Raw genomic sequence first — 15,339 nt, 5'->3', positions numbered from 1 at the left:
GTAAGTACAACTGGCAGCCGTGGCCAGGGCTAGCCCACCTTCCCATCCCCCCTGCCACACCTTTTCACTGCCGGATGAGTGAAACCTGACTGTTCGTCCACAGGCCAAGGTTGCTGGTCCAGGAACTGACCAGGAGTAGCCTCTATCCATTACAGCCTCTGATTCCACCCCGTCCAGGTTCTTCCTCAGTAGTTTATATCTCTTGGGCTCTTGGCCAATCAAGCACATCTTCCAATTTAGTAATTTTGAGGTCAGCTAGAGTTTATTAAAATGAGCTTCTACCTGTAATCTTGGTGAACTCATTAGACAGACATGCTATTTCAGAACATTCTCTTACCTATAAAGAACCCTCTTGAGGAGGAGTAGGAGAAAAGTATTTTAGTATATGACATGACACTGTGCTGCTGGGAGGTTTTTCTTCTTTCTTAAAACAGAATTCAGGTGTGCTTAAAAACCAAGTACAGAATTAACCTGATTCAGGGCCTGCAGGTGAAATGGTGGCTAAGACCCAGACTCAGGGCCAGCAGATGGCGTGGTGGTTAAAGGCACTGGAATCCCACATGGCTGACCATGGTTCAAGTCCTGGACCTGGTGGCTTGCTTTCTCAAGTTCCCTCTCTCTCTCTGTCTGATTACACTGGAAAATAATAATGATAATAATAATAATAAATAAGGTTAAATAAAATAATTCTAAAAAAAAAAAAAAGACACTGGACTCCCACATGACCTTCTGTAGTTTGAGTCCCAGACCAGGTAACTTGCTTTCTCACTTTTTCTCTTTCTCCCCCTCTCTCTCTGGTGAGTACACATGCCCTAAAACAAATTTTTAAAAAATAATAAAAATAATCATGGATAAAATTAAATAATTCTTTAAAAAAGAAAAAATAAATTAACCTGGTTCAAAAGCCAAGTTAGCATACTATTATGGTATTATGGGTTGTCTCAATTTGGAAATGTTTTAGAATCATTTTTCAATTTGTATAACAGGTTGTTTGAAAATTCTTTAACTTTTTTTTAAGGTTAGTTCATTTCTTTTATTAACAATAAACAATGACTTGTCTTCTGGGTTGTTGAAACAGTAAGTCAGACAACATTTGCCACAATAACGTCTGAAAATGGCCGGCCATAAGAACCCCTGCACTACATTCATCTGAAGGGCACTCAACGAAGGCGGCTCATGTTGCCATTTTCATCCACCTTATAGTATTTCGGGACAGCCAGCTTAACCTTCTTTCTCTTATGCTTATTCTTCTTGGGGGTGGTGTAAGACTTCTTTCTTTTCTTAGCACCACCGTGAAGTCTCAACACAAGATGAAGCGTGGACTCCTTTTGGGTATCGTAGTCAGACAAAGTACGCCCGTCTTCCAAAGGTTTGCCAGCAAAAATCAGTCTTTGCTGATCAAGAGGAATTCCTTCCTTATCCTGGATTTTGGCTTTTACCTTTTCTGTTGTATCCAACCGTTCAACCTCAAGGGTGATGGTCTTCCCTGTGAGGGTTTTTACGAAAATCTGCATCTTGATGGCGGTTCCACCACAGATGGTGGATTGGAAAGGAAAAATTCTTTAACTTCTTTGGCAGAGATTTGATTACTGTAACCCATCCCGTTTCTTTTCCTTTTTTTTTTTTTTTTTTTTTCTCTAGGGCACATATGCTTGCTGGAGAGTGACACAGAGAGAAGAAAGTGAGAAACCACCCCCACAAGAGAAATAGTTATGGCACAATTCCTTCTCCTTCACTCTCCTATTAGGACTTTGGGCATGTACGCACATGTGCCTGGTATGTTTTTCAAGCTACCAGGTCTGGGTGGAACTTGAACCATGTAGGCAGTCCCCTGGGATCCTGCTGCCTTAACCACATGCCACTGCCTGCCCCAACCCATCCCATTTCTATGTAAAGTCACAGCAATATAGTTTATCTAGTAGATCTTAAATGGTATAGAAGAGGACTTCAAAAAATTCACAGAAAAAAGGAGTAAAAGTATTGAGTTTATTTTGGTGAAAAAGATTTTGAAATCCATGCATACTATTTTCATATACACATTTTCTGAACTTTCTAAAGATCTCTCATATTGGAATTCCCCTAATTTGTTGATTGTGCTTCTAAAGTTCTATACTCCAAACTCTAGCTAAATTGGAATATATTTGAGATACTATTTCTAAGCATGGAGTAACTATCCATTATAGCAATATTAGTTTTTAGATTTTTAAAAAAATAATTATTTATTTAATGTTTATTCTTCTTTCTTTATTTTTTAATTTGACCAGAGAGGGACAGAGCAAGAGAGAGAGAGAAAGTGAGAAAGGAAGCTGCCAGGTCTGGGACTCAAACCACGGTCGGCCATGTGGGAGTCCAGCATCCTTAATCACCATGTTACCTGCCGGTCCTTATTTTTCAGATTTTTTTTATAATGTGACATAAAATAATGATCATATGTGTTCACTTAAGGTGAGGAAGTCTTAGAAACAATTTGCCTCTTTGGCTGTGAAATTTGTATTGCTCCAAAAAGAGTTTAAGGTCAGGCAAGACTCGCTGTGACATTTCATGACATCCTCAAAACACTGAAATTGTTTCAAAATCCACGTGAAGGGCTGTGACAACTGCATCATCATTTGCTCTCCCTCATTTTGAAAGGGGCATGGCGGCTTGTGAATTCAGACTCCACATAGTCCTATTCCTGACATTCGAGTTAAAATCCTTGGTTAAAACACAATCTTAATGTTCCTGGGAACCAGCAGTTAGCGTAATGGCTATGTCGCTAGACTCCCACGTAGTCGACCATGGTTTGCGTCCCGGACCCGGTGCGTGCGTGCCCAAGATCCCGAGAGGAGAATGGAGGAGAAGGGATTGCGACGTGACCATCCCCCCTGGGGGGTGATTTCTCACTTTCTGTCTCTATGTCTCTCTCTGTCTGTCTGGTGAGCACATGCACCCTATAGTGAAAATCCCCCCCCCAAAAAAAGAAAAAAAAACCATAATCTTAATGTTCCATAGAGTGCTGCAAAGAATACTCTTCATAGCTTTTCATCTTTAAACTATTTCTTCTAAGACAGAAATTCGTTTATGTAACTCTTTCCATTTTGTTTGTTGATGAGTAAAATTCCCTGAATTAAAATTTATGTGATGTTTTACAATCTTCCCTTGTTGATTTTCATCTGTTCCTTTTTTTTTTTTTTTTCTTTTTAGCAAATCCTTTGAGTGAGTTTGACTCTGAGCTATTATCATCAGAAGTAGGAAACGACATTTTCTGCATGACTCACCAGAAAAGTCAAGATCAAATGACAGAAAGAGATTCTGAATTATCCAGAGATGGATTTATGAAATGCTCAGGGAGTTGGCAATTGCCACATCCTTCAACTTGAAATGTCACATAGTTGGCAACCTTGGGAGAACTGCTGGGTCCCTCCGTTGTTGATTATGATGTTACTGACCCAAGGGAAGGGACAGGGACTTCCAGGTGGCTTTCTGGTCCTTCTCCCACTGTCCTTAGGGTTTCTCTGCAACACTGTCTTCCTCGTGATCAGGAGTCTGTGGGATTGTGGTGGGGTAGAATTAAAGGTGGCATCTAAAGCCATGGCATCATATAGCTGACTGGTTTCTCTAGGGCTAGAACCCCTGCAGCCTCAGGACTGAACTGTATCCAGATGATTAATTGGACCCAAAGGCTGATACAGTCTAGTGTATCCAGACCCGTGGCCTTCTCATTCTCAACTGTCAGGCCCGATCCTTTTTTTCTGAGGCTCTAGGCTGCTGTAGCTTAGGAGGCTGTTCAGATCTGATCTGAAGTTTCTCTCTCCTGGATCCCTGAGATGGGAAGTGGTCTGCGGAAGACCAGCAGGGCTAGTGTAAATAAAGCAGGCTCATTCCTTAAACACACGTGCCCCCCAGGCTGCTCAACTATTTCTCCTAGGACTCAGGTCACAAAAGTTTGCCTGTGATGGGAAAGGGAGACTGTTTCCACCATAACCTTATATCCACGCCATGCTTCTGGATTGGAACATTGTGAAAGCTACTAAGTTAGACTCCTTTTGAGGCCAAACTACAGCAATAACTAGACCGAGGTTGGAGTGTGGAGTTGTGGAACCCCCTTCAGCATTCCATTCCCATTTGCATCGATAATAACTCAGCCACGACTAAATGCTCACTTGGAAAGTGTGGAAAGGCCTTCACAGTTGTGCCTTTTTTCAACCCCTGGTGGTAACGCTGGAGTTTTTTCTCTCCTGCCTGACTCTCCTGTTCACTCTCTGTGTCTTCACACAGGTCCCTGGCAGCTGACATGTGGCGAGCTTTGGGATAAGGACATACCAAGGCATTCTGAGGTTCCGAACATGTCTGTTCCCCAGAGTCTGGAATCTCAGCTGCAGCGGGATGGACCAGTTTCCTCTGCACTAGGGCTCTTGTCGATGGTTTTGTCTTCATCTTGGTTTACTGTTGGTTTTCCCTTTCTTGTTCTTATGTCTCTCTCCAAAACCTTTTCAATTGCCTTTCTTAAGGACAGACCTTAGGAAGATTGGCCAGGACTTTGGACTGCCACCGTGTCCCTGCAGTCCCAGGCCAGCATCCACCATACCCTAGATGCCGGAAGCATCAGCTTTGATGAACCCACTTTTTTCTTTTTTTCCTGCATGATTAGCTTGTAAGGAAGGATCTATGGAAAGGATTTCCAAAAATTTATCCATTTTTTCAAAAGATGTATGTGAGTTATTTCTGGCTTTGAACCGAGAGCAAACTCAGTGGTATACAGCTGTTTCCATGTGCACATCTGTGGAATCTGCAGAAATCATGCAACACTCCCTTTCCTGTCTGGCCGTTTGTATAATTGTATATAAATGTAGCAATAAAGATATTCTAACATCAATCTGCACCTCACCATTGACCCTGCACCTGTGGCAGGAAGTGAATGTCACATCTTCTGGGACAGTCCTACTGACCAATTCTAATCTCTGGATTCGCAAAGCATTAGTTTGGAGTTGGTCAGTGTTTAGGGAAAGGGAGTTGAGGAGAGGGCAATGGCGGGGCTAAGATGTGAAACAGTTATTCATTGACCAGATAGCACTGGGCCTGGTATACTGAATGGTTTGAATGTTCCAGGAGTAAAGTTTAGAAGACTGGGTGGACAGTTTGCAACACAAGTCAGCTATTTTATTTTACTCTTTAATTAGCCAGAGGGTCTTACCAGAGAAAGAGAAAGAGAGATGAGTAATGAGAAAGCACCCCTTGCCCACATGGAGGATGGCCATGCTACAATCTTTTCTCCCGCGTGGAGGATGGCCATGCTGCAATCTTTTCTCCATTTCTCCCTCTCAGGATTTTGGGTATGTACACACATGTACTCAGTACTTTTGTCAAGCTGCTGGGTTTGGGATTCAAACCACACAGTTGGCCATGTGAGATTCAGTCACCTTAACCATGAAGACACTGGGTGACCCATGAGTCAGCTATTTTAATAGTCACTGTTATATCCTTCAAGAACATACTGTATTTTGATTATGTGATAGACACTTGCCAGACACAAAGGTACCCCTTAAAGATTTTCACCCAAAAAAACATACAAAACATGGCAAGATGGTATAGAATTTTCCATCTGTTGCTGACGTTTTCAAGGATACTAAGCAAGTCTAGTTGTGTTAGAGACAACCTCCTGCTATAAGGGATACGTAGGCACATCCCCTCTTATTTGGCAGATATGATCTTATTTGTCTAAAATTGAGGTATATTCTTAAACTGGTAATTAATTTGAAATCTTTTGGTTATGATGCATTTTTATAACTTAAAAGGTAACCATGCACTTTGTTGTGGTTTCTTATCACATGGCTGTTTCTCAGGCCTCTCCTTAATTAGAAGTGGAAATCGCTAAAGTATTTGGTCCTAAGACCTGGGCATGCAGTGGAGCCAGAAGTTGGGATAGCGCATAGAAGGGGTTTGCAGCACTTGAAAGGCTACTTCTAGGGTATTAAAAAAACAGACCGGAAGAGACTTGAAAAAATCATCTGCCTGAGGCCTTTGAACCACTGAGCAGATAACTCTGAATAACTATGCCATCACTGTGCCTACTGTCACCTGTCAATAGAGCCAGCAAAGAAACTGAGGCTCCAAGTGGAAAGGTAAGGAAGGCACAGTGTAGGCTGGTGCCTTCTACAGTGAGTTTCCCTGTGACACTGCTGGGCCAAGCCCACCTCCCTCCCTCCGCTGCTTCCTTCCTTCCATGACAGAGACAAGGGAGAGAAAGGGAGAGAGAAGGACGTTATCCTCACTCCACAGGCGCTCATGCTGCTATGCCCCCTTGGACTTCCCAGCCAGCCAGGATGGTTCTTGCATGCTCACAGCAAGTGCAGGTCCTCGGGGTAACCGAACCCCTGATCTGGTACACAGACCCAGCATTGTTTGAGCAGCCCATTGCCACTGTGCCACCGAGCCGGCCCTGAACAAAGCTTTTCCACACACAGCTCTTTCTGGCCAGGACTGGTGAAACAGGAGGATGTTACTAGAAAGGAGAATGGGACGGCAGATCAGTTGCTTCTGGTTATAGCGCAGTAAGAGATAACCCAACTAGAGAGAACGCCCTCTAATCACAACTTCCTAAACTGGGGAGCTGTGGGGGCTGAGGATTTTCAGTCTGTGGTATAAGACGTAGGCAGGGGCTGGGGCTCTACCACTAGTGACTGCACCTTGGACAAGTCACTCCAACTCTCGGGGTCTCCAGTTCCTGTGCTGTAAAAAGAGATGTTTGGACTAAATGATTTCTAAGAGCGTTTCATTTCTTCAGTCTCTCCTTATTTGGTAAAGGGAAGGGAGTAGCATGTTTTGAATGCTAAAGAGAAAAGTCAAGGGATGGCAAAAAGTGAAACTGAGAGGCACATGAGAGTCCGGCAGATGGCTTATATTCAGATTCTGAGATTGTTAAAATATCACGGATTGGGACCAGCAGATGGCGTAATGGTTACGTTGCTGGACTCCCATGTAGTCAACCCTGGTTCGAGACCTGGTTCCACAGCTTAAAGCTCGCACTGCCTGCGTGTTTGTGCATGCCCAAGATCTTGAGAGGAGAACGGCGGAGAAGAGATTGCAGAATGGCCACCCCCTAGAGGGGGGTGATTTCTTGCTTTCTGTCTCTCTGTCTCTCTGTTTCTCCTGCAAGCACAAACGCCCTATAGCAAAATTCTATCTAAAAAAAAAATCATGTGTTGGGGCACCCCCTTGTCAAGGTTCCTCTGAGAAAGCAACATACTCAGCTTACTCTTCACATCCTCTTGACAGGATTATTTTTCTTCCACAGAGGGCAGAAAGACACCAGTCTATGCTTGTCACTGAGATGGGTGGGTGGGAAGTGAAACCTTAGAATTCGAAGAGCCTTTTTCTCCCACACGATCTGCCTACACTCACCAGACTGGGCAGCACCATGAGGAGTGCCCCTTGGCCCTCATGACCTCTGGACATCCATCCTGGTCAGGCTCCATTTCTAGCTCAGTTAGAAGCTGATGGTCCAGCCCAAAGGGGAGGAAAACTAGCCACCTGTAATCACTGATAAGCCACACGCACGCTCAAGGGCCACATAGGCACAAAGGCGTCCCTGCTTCAGCATAGACACAACACCCTGCCCTGGTGGCCCACTCCTCATTCCTTTCCAGGGAGCGAGACGAGTGGCTTCATGGTGGGTTTGGAGAGGAGCCCGTGTAGCCCAGTCCTGTTTTCAGATTTTCCTTTCAGGAGCTGGCTGCCCGCAGGAAGCGCACAGCTGCTCGGGTGCCATAATCTGTTCTCCCACTCCTTTGCTTCATAGAGACAGGCCAGGCTCCCACTTAGAAGGGGCACTGGGCCTACTGGGGTTCAATACTGGGGAGACTGATTATCACAGGCATTAGCCCACTCCCAGGACAGCTTTCTCAGTGACAGAGAGGCCATGTAGGCTCCACCTTCTTATTCCTTTGCTTAATTTCTCCTTGATTCAACACAGTGGTTCTCACTTTAGTGTGCCCCAGAATCGCCTGGAAGATTTTTTTTTTTCAAACTCAGGTGCTGCTGTTTCACTCCTGGAGTTTCTGATTCAGCAGGTGGGGGTAGGGCCTACAAATTTGCATTTCTAATATCTCCCAGGTGAGATTCAGGCTGCTGCACTGGGGACCACAATTAAGACACAAAGAACACTTGGCTGAGAGAAGGAGTTCTATTTATTGTTCCCTTCAAACTCCAGAAGAACCGAATGTTCTCAAGGCTGTCTGAGTCAGCTCGGTGTCCTTTGTGAAGCAGGGGCCGGCAAACATTCCTTGGTCAGTATGAGTAACTCTTACAAATCAATATCCTCTTCTAGCCCACGGCCTTGGGAGAAACAAATGGTTCTGGGTTAGACTCATTTCTGTGCTAAGTGGAACACAAGATGAATCAGTGCCAGCTTCATGTCAGCCCTGAAATGCTTTTTCAAACAGAATCTGAGAGATGCATGCAGGCCTCCCTGCATAAAACCTTGTAGAGCACGGAGCACAAATACAGATTTAATTGGGGGATTTAATATTTTTTGAGGGTCTTTTTGCTATAGAATGTGTGTGTTCGCTGGAGAGATAGAGAGACCGAAAGCGAGAAATCACCCCAAGGGGGGATGGTCCATTCTCTCAGGATCTTGGGCACCAGTGCAAGCACACACACACAAACACATGTGCCCGACGTGAGTTTTTTTTTCTCAAGAGATTTTTGCTAGAAGGCATGTGTGCTCACCAGAGAGAGACAGAGACAGAGAGACAAGGTGAGAGACCACCCCTCAGGAGGGCTGGCCATGCCACAATCCCTTCTCCTCTAATCCCTTCTCCTCTCAGGATCTTGGGCATGCAAACGCACGCGCCTGGCCCAGGACTCAAACTGCGGTACACTATGTGGGAGTCCAGCAACGTAAACATTATGCCATCTGCTGGTCCTTTAATTGGGGATTTTTAAATAATGATGGAAGTAGTGGGTTTGAAGAACTTAGTGGAAATATAAAATAGAGAATCAGCCTGTGATGTGGTGGTTATGGTGGCTGGATCCCACATGTCCCACTTCGGGGTTGAGTCCTGGCCCCAAGGGCTGGGAAAACAGGCCTGGCATGTGTGTGCCAGTCCCAAATCCACCAAGGAGGGAGAAATGGAAGAGAAATGATTGCTAAGGGAGCTGTTTGGTGCTTTCAGCCCCCCATCTTCCTTCATGTCCTGTCCCCCAAGCATTTGTGCCCTCTGGAAAATTAAAAAAACAAATGCAAAATACATGGGACCAGCAGATAGCGGAATGGTTATATCACTGGACGCTTACCTAGTCAACTGAGGTTCAATTCCTGACCCCGAGGCTTAAAACTGACACTGGGCCGTGGCTGTGCCTGCCAAAAATCTGGAAAGGAGAATGGAGAAGGGACTGTGGTGTGGCCACCCCACTGAGGGGTGGTTTCTCGCTTTCTGTCTCTCTTGGGTGTGCACACCCTCCGTTTAGGAAAAAATCTCTCTTTTAAAAAAAATACAGAAAACATTTACAGATCATGAACAGCCAGGTGGATGTTCACCGAGTGGTCGCACCTGGCCCAGGGCAGGGCAGGGCGGATCCCAGAGGCCCTCCTGGGCGCCCTCCTCGGGCCTCCTCCTTGGCGCCGTCCTCACAGGTAGGTGCGTTTCCTGGCTTGTCCTTCTGTAAACCAAGCAGTTGGGACTGTGCTCCTCGGTGGGTTTCTTCTCAACAGACTCAGGGCTTCCGAGCAATCGCTCTTATCTAGTCCTCGCTGCGGCGCCCACAGCCGACTAAACGCGGCCTGCTTCCTAGTCCGGCCTGGTGTCCCCTAGAGCCAGTCTCTTTCTTTCTTTATTAATAATGATTTATCTGGGATCAGCAGTTAGCGTAATGGCTATGTCGCTGGACTCCCACGTAGTCGACCGTGGTTCAAGTCTCGGAATGGTGGCTTAGAACTCACGCCGGGCGTGTGGGTGCGTGCCCAAGATCCCAAGAGGAGAATGGAGGAGAAGGGATTGCGGCGTGACCATCCCCCTGGGGGGGTGATTTCTCGCTTTCTATCTCTCTGTTTGTCTCTGTCTTTCTGGCAAGCACATGCGCCCTATAGCAAAAACTTCTCAAAAAATTATTTATCTAGTTTTACTTATTATTTTAATTTTTTTTAAAGTTGGGTTGATCATCAATGGCCAAGAATTTTTTTTAAAGAATTATTTTATGTAGCTGTGTTCATTTATATCTTAATTTGACCAGAGAGGAACGGGGAGAGAGAGAAAGAGAGAAAGCAAACTGCCAGGTCCAGGACTTGAACTACAGTCATCCATATGGGAGTCCTGCACCCTTCACTATGCTACCTGCTGGCCCCATTATTTTAGTTTTCTATAGAGAACATGTGCTTATGGGACAGAGACAGAAGGAGAGAGAGGGAAACTGAGAAAGCAAGCTGCCAGGTTCCCAGGCTCGAACCATGGTCGGCCATGTGGGAGTCCAGCACTTTAACCATTCCACCACCTGCCAGCCCAAACCAGTCCCTTTTGAAGCATCTGCCACAGGCTGGTCCTACGTTGGCTCTTTGACTTCCCCCAGCCCTGCAGAAAGTCTTGCCCTGCTGCGCCCCGCCACAGCCTGGGCCAGGTTCATGTGCACAGGGAGGCCTCCGGATTCGAGCCCGAGGTTGTCCAGATGAGCTGACCTCCCGACCTCTGACCTTACCGCCTGTGCCCGGCCCTGCCCTGGGTGCTACAGCCGGGCTGCACTGAGGCCGGGCAGCGCCCACGCAGCTCCTGCCCTGGCCTCTAGGACCCGCTTGCTCTCTGGTCGCCTTGCCCTGGGGGGACACAGGGCCACTCAGACTCCTGGCCGGGAACAGACTGGGGGACCCCCGGGTCGTTCACCTCCGCTCAGGCATGACCCTGGCTCATCTTCCCTAGCAGAGCTGGTCCTGCGGCTCCTCAAGCTACAAGGGGGCCGCGGCAGGGAGGGGAACACGCGGGTATTTGTGAGCAGCCGGGCCTTGGCCCTCACTCCCTCCTCCCCAGGTTCGGGCTGAGGGACCGTCCCTCCCCGGACACAGTGAGCTCCCTCTCCTCTTCCCGACCCTGCTGCCGGTGTTCAGTACGCCAGCAGTCCCGGGGTCATGCCTGGGGACATATTTGTCTGCTAGGACTTGGGGCCTGTGTGGTTCTGGCACGGCTGGGTGGAGGCCCAGGCCTCTGCAATGCAGGAGAGTCCTGGCACACAGAGGATGACCCAGCGCTCATTACCAACAGTGGCAGCTGCCATCCCACCCTGCATCCCCAGGGAGGGCTGGGTTACTGCACCCTCCCCCCCTTCAGCACAGCCTGTGTGGGCCCACCACCCTTGCCCTGGCAGAGAGCCCCAGCTTCTGAGGAAATGCCCAGCCGCAGAGCAGTGGCAGGGAAAGAAGGACCTGTGGGCTCTTGACCCCTTTCCCCAGTCTCACAAATGTAAAGTTCAGAAAGTCGGTGAGCTGCTCTGGGGCCATTCCTGCCTCCTGTCTCCCCCACTCCCCTGCAAAGGGGTGCCTCTGGGAGGACCGGGCAGGCCTTGTCACCCCCTATTCCTTCATTGTTGCTTTCTTCTAGTCAGTGGTTGAGCTGAGTCCTAGGCACCCTGTGGGTGCAAATCGGGGTCACTGCTCTTGGCTGTTTTCACAGGAGACTGGCCTTTGTGTCCCACATTGGTCTGAAGGGGACCCATTCTAATTCCAGCTTTACCATTTTCTGCTACATGAGATGATTGGGAGGAGTCATTTAACCTCTCTGGTTCTTAATTCCTGCACCTGTGAGTGTGAATTGATGTCACAACAGACACACATACATTTTTCTGTCCCCAAATAGATAAAAATCCACAGGTGCCCAGAACCTGTCTCTGGTTCTCTTTGGTTTAATTTGCTGCGGCAACGCCACTCAGACGTCCTGTTTCCTGGGCAGCCTGTTCCTGCAGCTCTGAGGGCAGCGATCAGAGATGCCCTGCTGGCAGAAATGAAGAGACTTGGTATCCGTTCTGAGGCCATTGCATGTGGCAGTGAGGATCAAGGTTACCTGAGACAATACCATCATCCTCTTCGTTCACTTGACAACTCCTTAGAGCTGTCTAGTGAGCCTGGGCACCGCTCTCAGAGCGAGACACAGAACAAGTTGCACAGGGGTCCCTGCCACCCCCTCCCTGTCTTCACTTCCCCCACATTCCTTTTGTGCCCAGCCCTGGACTAAGGCCTGCATGGTGTCTGTAGACTTCTGCGCTGATAGCTCAAGGGAGAAGGGAGAATTACAAGTCGCAGTTTTTCCCTCTGAGGAACCGCTAAAGCAGTGAGTCTGGCTGTTGGGTCTGTCCACCCTCTGCTTCTCTCTTGCTCTGGCCACATCCAGGGGCACAGCCAGGGAGGCGGAAGGCAGGCCGTGGGAGTCATTGAGGGGAGGAGTGGTGCTGAATGCAGATGCCTTGAGTCATGAGGCAGGCAGTGACTGGGCCATTCTTTTCCTTGAGTTGAGCTTTCCGGGCCTGGTGAGCAGTGGTACAGCAGAAACCCGTCGGAACCAGGGGAAACACCAGAGCTCCCTCAGTGCACCTGCGCATGCCTGTCACCCGGGCAAGATGGGGGCAGATGGACTACGGTGTGGAAACCCTGTCGAGGCTACCTCTCTCTCTCTCTCATGGAGGAAACAGCCTTTTTTAATAAATAGTTTTGGGGACCAGCATGGCCATCCCCTCCCCTGGGGGGGGGTGTGATTTTTCACTTTCTGTCTCTTTGGTGAGCACATTTGCCCTATAGCAAAAATTTCTCTCTTTTTTTTAAAAAAAAGAGAAAAGTTTTGTTTTGGTTTTTTTTTTTTTTTTTGAGCCAGAGTGTTTGTGGGCTTTCTAGGAGGAGAGAGAAAGTGAAACAGAAACCCCCCACACAGGGGGGTGGCCACATCAATCCCTTCTCCTCTACTTCTCCTTTCAGGAGGTTGAGCACTCATGCACATGTGCCTGGTGCGTTTTTCAAGCTGCTGGGTTCAGGACTTGAACCACAGTCAGCCATGTGAGATCCAGCCACCTTAAATACACACCACTGGCTGGCTCTAGAATTCAGCTTTTTACGGAATGTGTTACCACAGAGGTTTAATCAAAAAGACTGAAGCCTATGCTGTCATCGTCCTCAGATCTTCCTTCCCCCTCTACTTTGTTCTCTTCAGCTGGCCAGCTGCAGTGAGGGGGCAGGGTCTCTTGAGGGTGTGAACCCACCAGCCCACACGGCAGAGGAGGTTCCTGGTGTTGACACTGTCCAAAGCCTTAGCAAAAGCCGCACAAAACTGTTCTTCACTCATACCAGCTGCTTTCTAGAGGGCATTGAGCATATCCTCATTTGCTACAGGATCGGCTTGGCTCTCTGTGCCCTGGGCCTGGGTCTGAGGCTACCGACAACATAGAATAGAAGCTGCTGCTGGGATGCTGGAGCTGACATGAACAGCTCTGTCCCAGTAATTCTCACTTGCGGTGTGTGGTCACTGACCAGCTGTCCCTCTTTCTTGCTTTGTTGGCAATTAGCAGTTCAGGCCCCAATGGGCATGGTCACACTGCAATCCCTTCTCCATATCTCTAGCTTGCTGGGATGTGGGGCTCTCATGTGTGCATGCCTGGTGTGTGTGTGTTTGTGTGCGTGTGCTTTGAGAGGTTTTTGTCTTAGGGCACATGCACTCACCAGAGACAGAGACAGTGAGAGGGAAAGTGAGAACTCAGCCCCCAGGGGAGATGGCCATGCCGCAATCCCTTCTCCATTCTTCTCCTGGGATCCTGGGCATGCACACACATGTGTTTGGTGTGGTTTTCAAGCCACCAGGTCCAGAACTCAAACTGTGGATAGCCATGTGGGAGTCAAGTGATGTAACCACTATGCCACCTGCTGGCCCCTCCTGGTATGTTTTTTAAGCTGCCTGGGCTGAGGTTTGAACTGTGGGTTGGCCGTGTGGGATCCGGCTTCCTTTAGTCACAGGCCATGGTTGGCCCAATACCATGCTTTCTAGTGTGGTATTGGTTGGCACTGTGCCCCTGGGACTCAGGCCTAGGATTCTACATGTGATGGGTGATCGTGTAGCATCACCCCAATAAAATACCTGGTTTGATTCTATTTCCCAAACGCATCTCATATTAGTTCCTTGACCTCTTACCGGCTGACTTGGACCACAAACTCTCCTGGGGATGGACCATTGTAATAGCCTCCCCATGATTGACTCTCCCTTATCATCATCTTTAACACTGTGAGTTAACAGCTAGTTCCTGCTTCAAAAATCTTCATTATTTTTGCTGGCCCCAGTATGACATAGCCATTATGCCAACTGCTGGCCCCTAAATAAAATAATTTAAAAAAGAAAACCAAAAACAAACAAAAAATATCCTCTGTGATACTTCGTCCACCGCTTGGTGTTTCCTGGCACCCATTTGGACTGTTGTCGGTCTGTGTAGGAGATGTAAATTTTACCAAGTCTGAGGTTGGAGGGAGATCTTTCAAGTTGCCATCATCCTCTTTCCCCATCCACCTACAAGTTCTGCCACCTGAGTGGATCTCTCACTCAGGTTTCTCTAGGAGCCTAGCATAACGAGGGACCAGTGGTGACGGCCAGGTTAGAGAGCAGCATGTGGCTAGAGGCACGAGGCCTTCCGGAAAGTGAAATGGAATTGTGTTGCCAAAGGAGTTGCAGCTGTCTCAGGCCAGGCCCGTGCTTTTCCTGTTTATGGTCCTTAGTTTGAAGGCCATAGTCCTGAGCTTCTCAAACAGGGGCCTCTATAATCTACCTCCCCCTACCTACCTGGGAACTCAGTAGTTTGGTCACCTGAACCTCTGTCCTCGGAAGGTGTGCCTTCATGCCTCCTTGCCTCTGTGCCTGATGTCTTCTGACTTTCACAGCTGGGTGCCAGGCTGCCTTCTCGGTGAAGCTCTCCCGTCTGCCCAGAGCATTATCAGTGGTTCAAACATCATGGGCGACTCCCCCTGCTCCCCTTAGACTGGGGTCACCTCTGGGGCAGCAGCCAAGTGACAGGTGAAAAAGCTATAGTGGAAGGTAGCCTTGGGGGATGAGGGGATGGGGGTTGGCCCAGAGGACTCAGACAGTCTGGTGCTGTTGCTACCTGTTTAGATGAGCAGGCCAGCAAGACAGGCCCTGCCTCTGGAACCGTACCCACTGCCATTCCCCCTCAGGAGTCTGAAGAACACTGCTTCCACCCTCCAGAGCTTGGTGTGGCTCCATCCTTGTTCAACACAACCGGAGCTGCAGCTTGATTATATCCTCTGCATGACTGGCAGGTGATGTGGTGGTTAGGCAGCTAGACTCCCACATAGCTGACCACAGTTCGAGTCTTGAGCCTGGCAGCTTGCTCTCT

General features: G+C 48.1%; 1 pseudogene; it reads right to left on the bottom strand.

Annotated features, from left to right (window-relative positions):
• Positions 1-998: 998 nt before the first annotated feature.
• On the bottom strand, positions 999-1,608 carry LOC102472696 (ubiquitin-40S ribosomal protein S27a pseudogene; annotated as a pseudogene).
• Positions 1,609-15,339: the final 13,731 nt, after the last annotated feature.

The sequence above is a fragment of the Tupaia chinensis genome, unplaced genomic scaffold, assembly GCF_000334495.1.
Source record: "Tupaia chinensis unplaced genomic scaffold, TupChi_1.0 Scaffold000311_2, whole genome shotgun sequence".
NCBI lineage: Eukaryota > Metazoa > Chordata > Mammalia > Scandentia > Tupaiidae > Tupaia > Tupaia belangeri.
The sequence above is the reverse complement of the archived record's forward strand: the minus strand, read 5'-3'. Positions and strand labels throughout refer to the sequence as shown.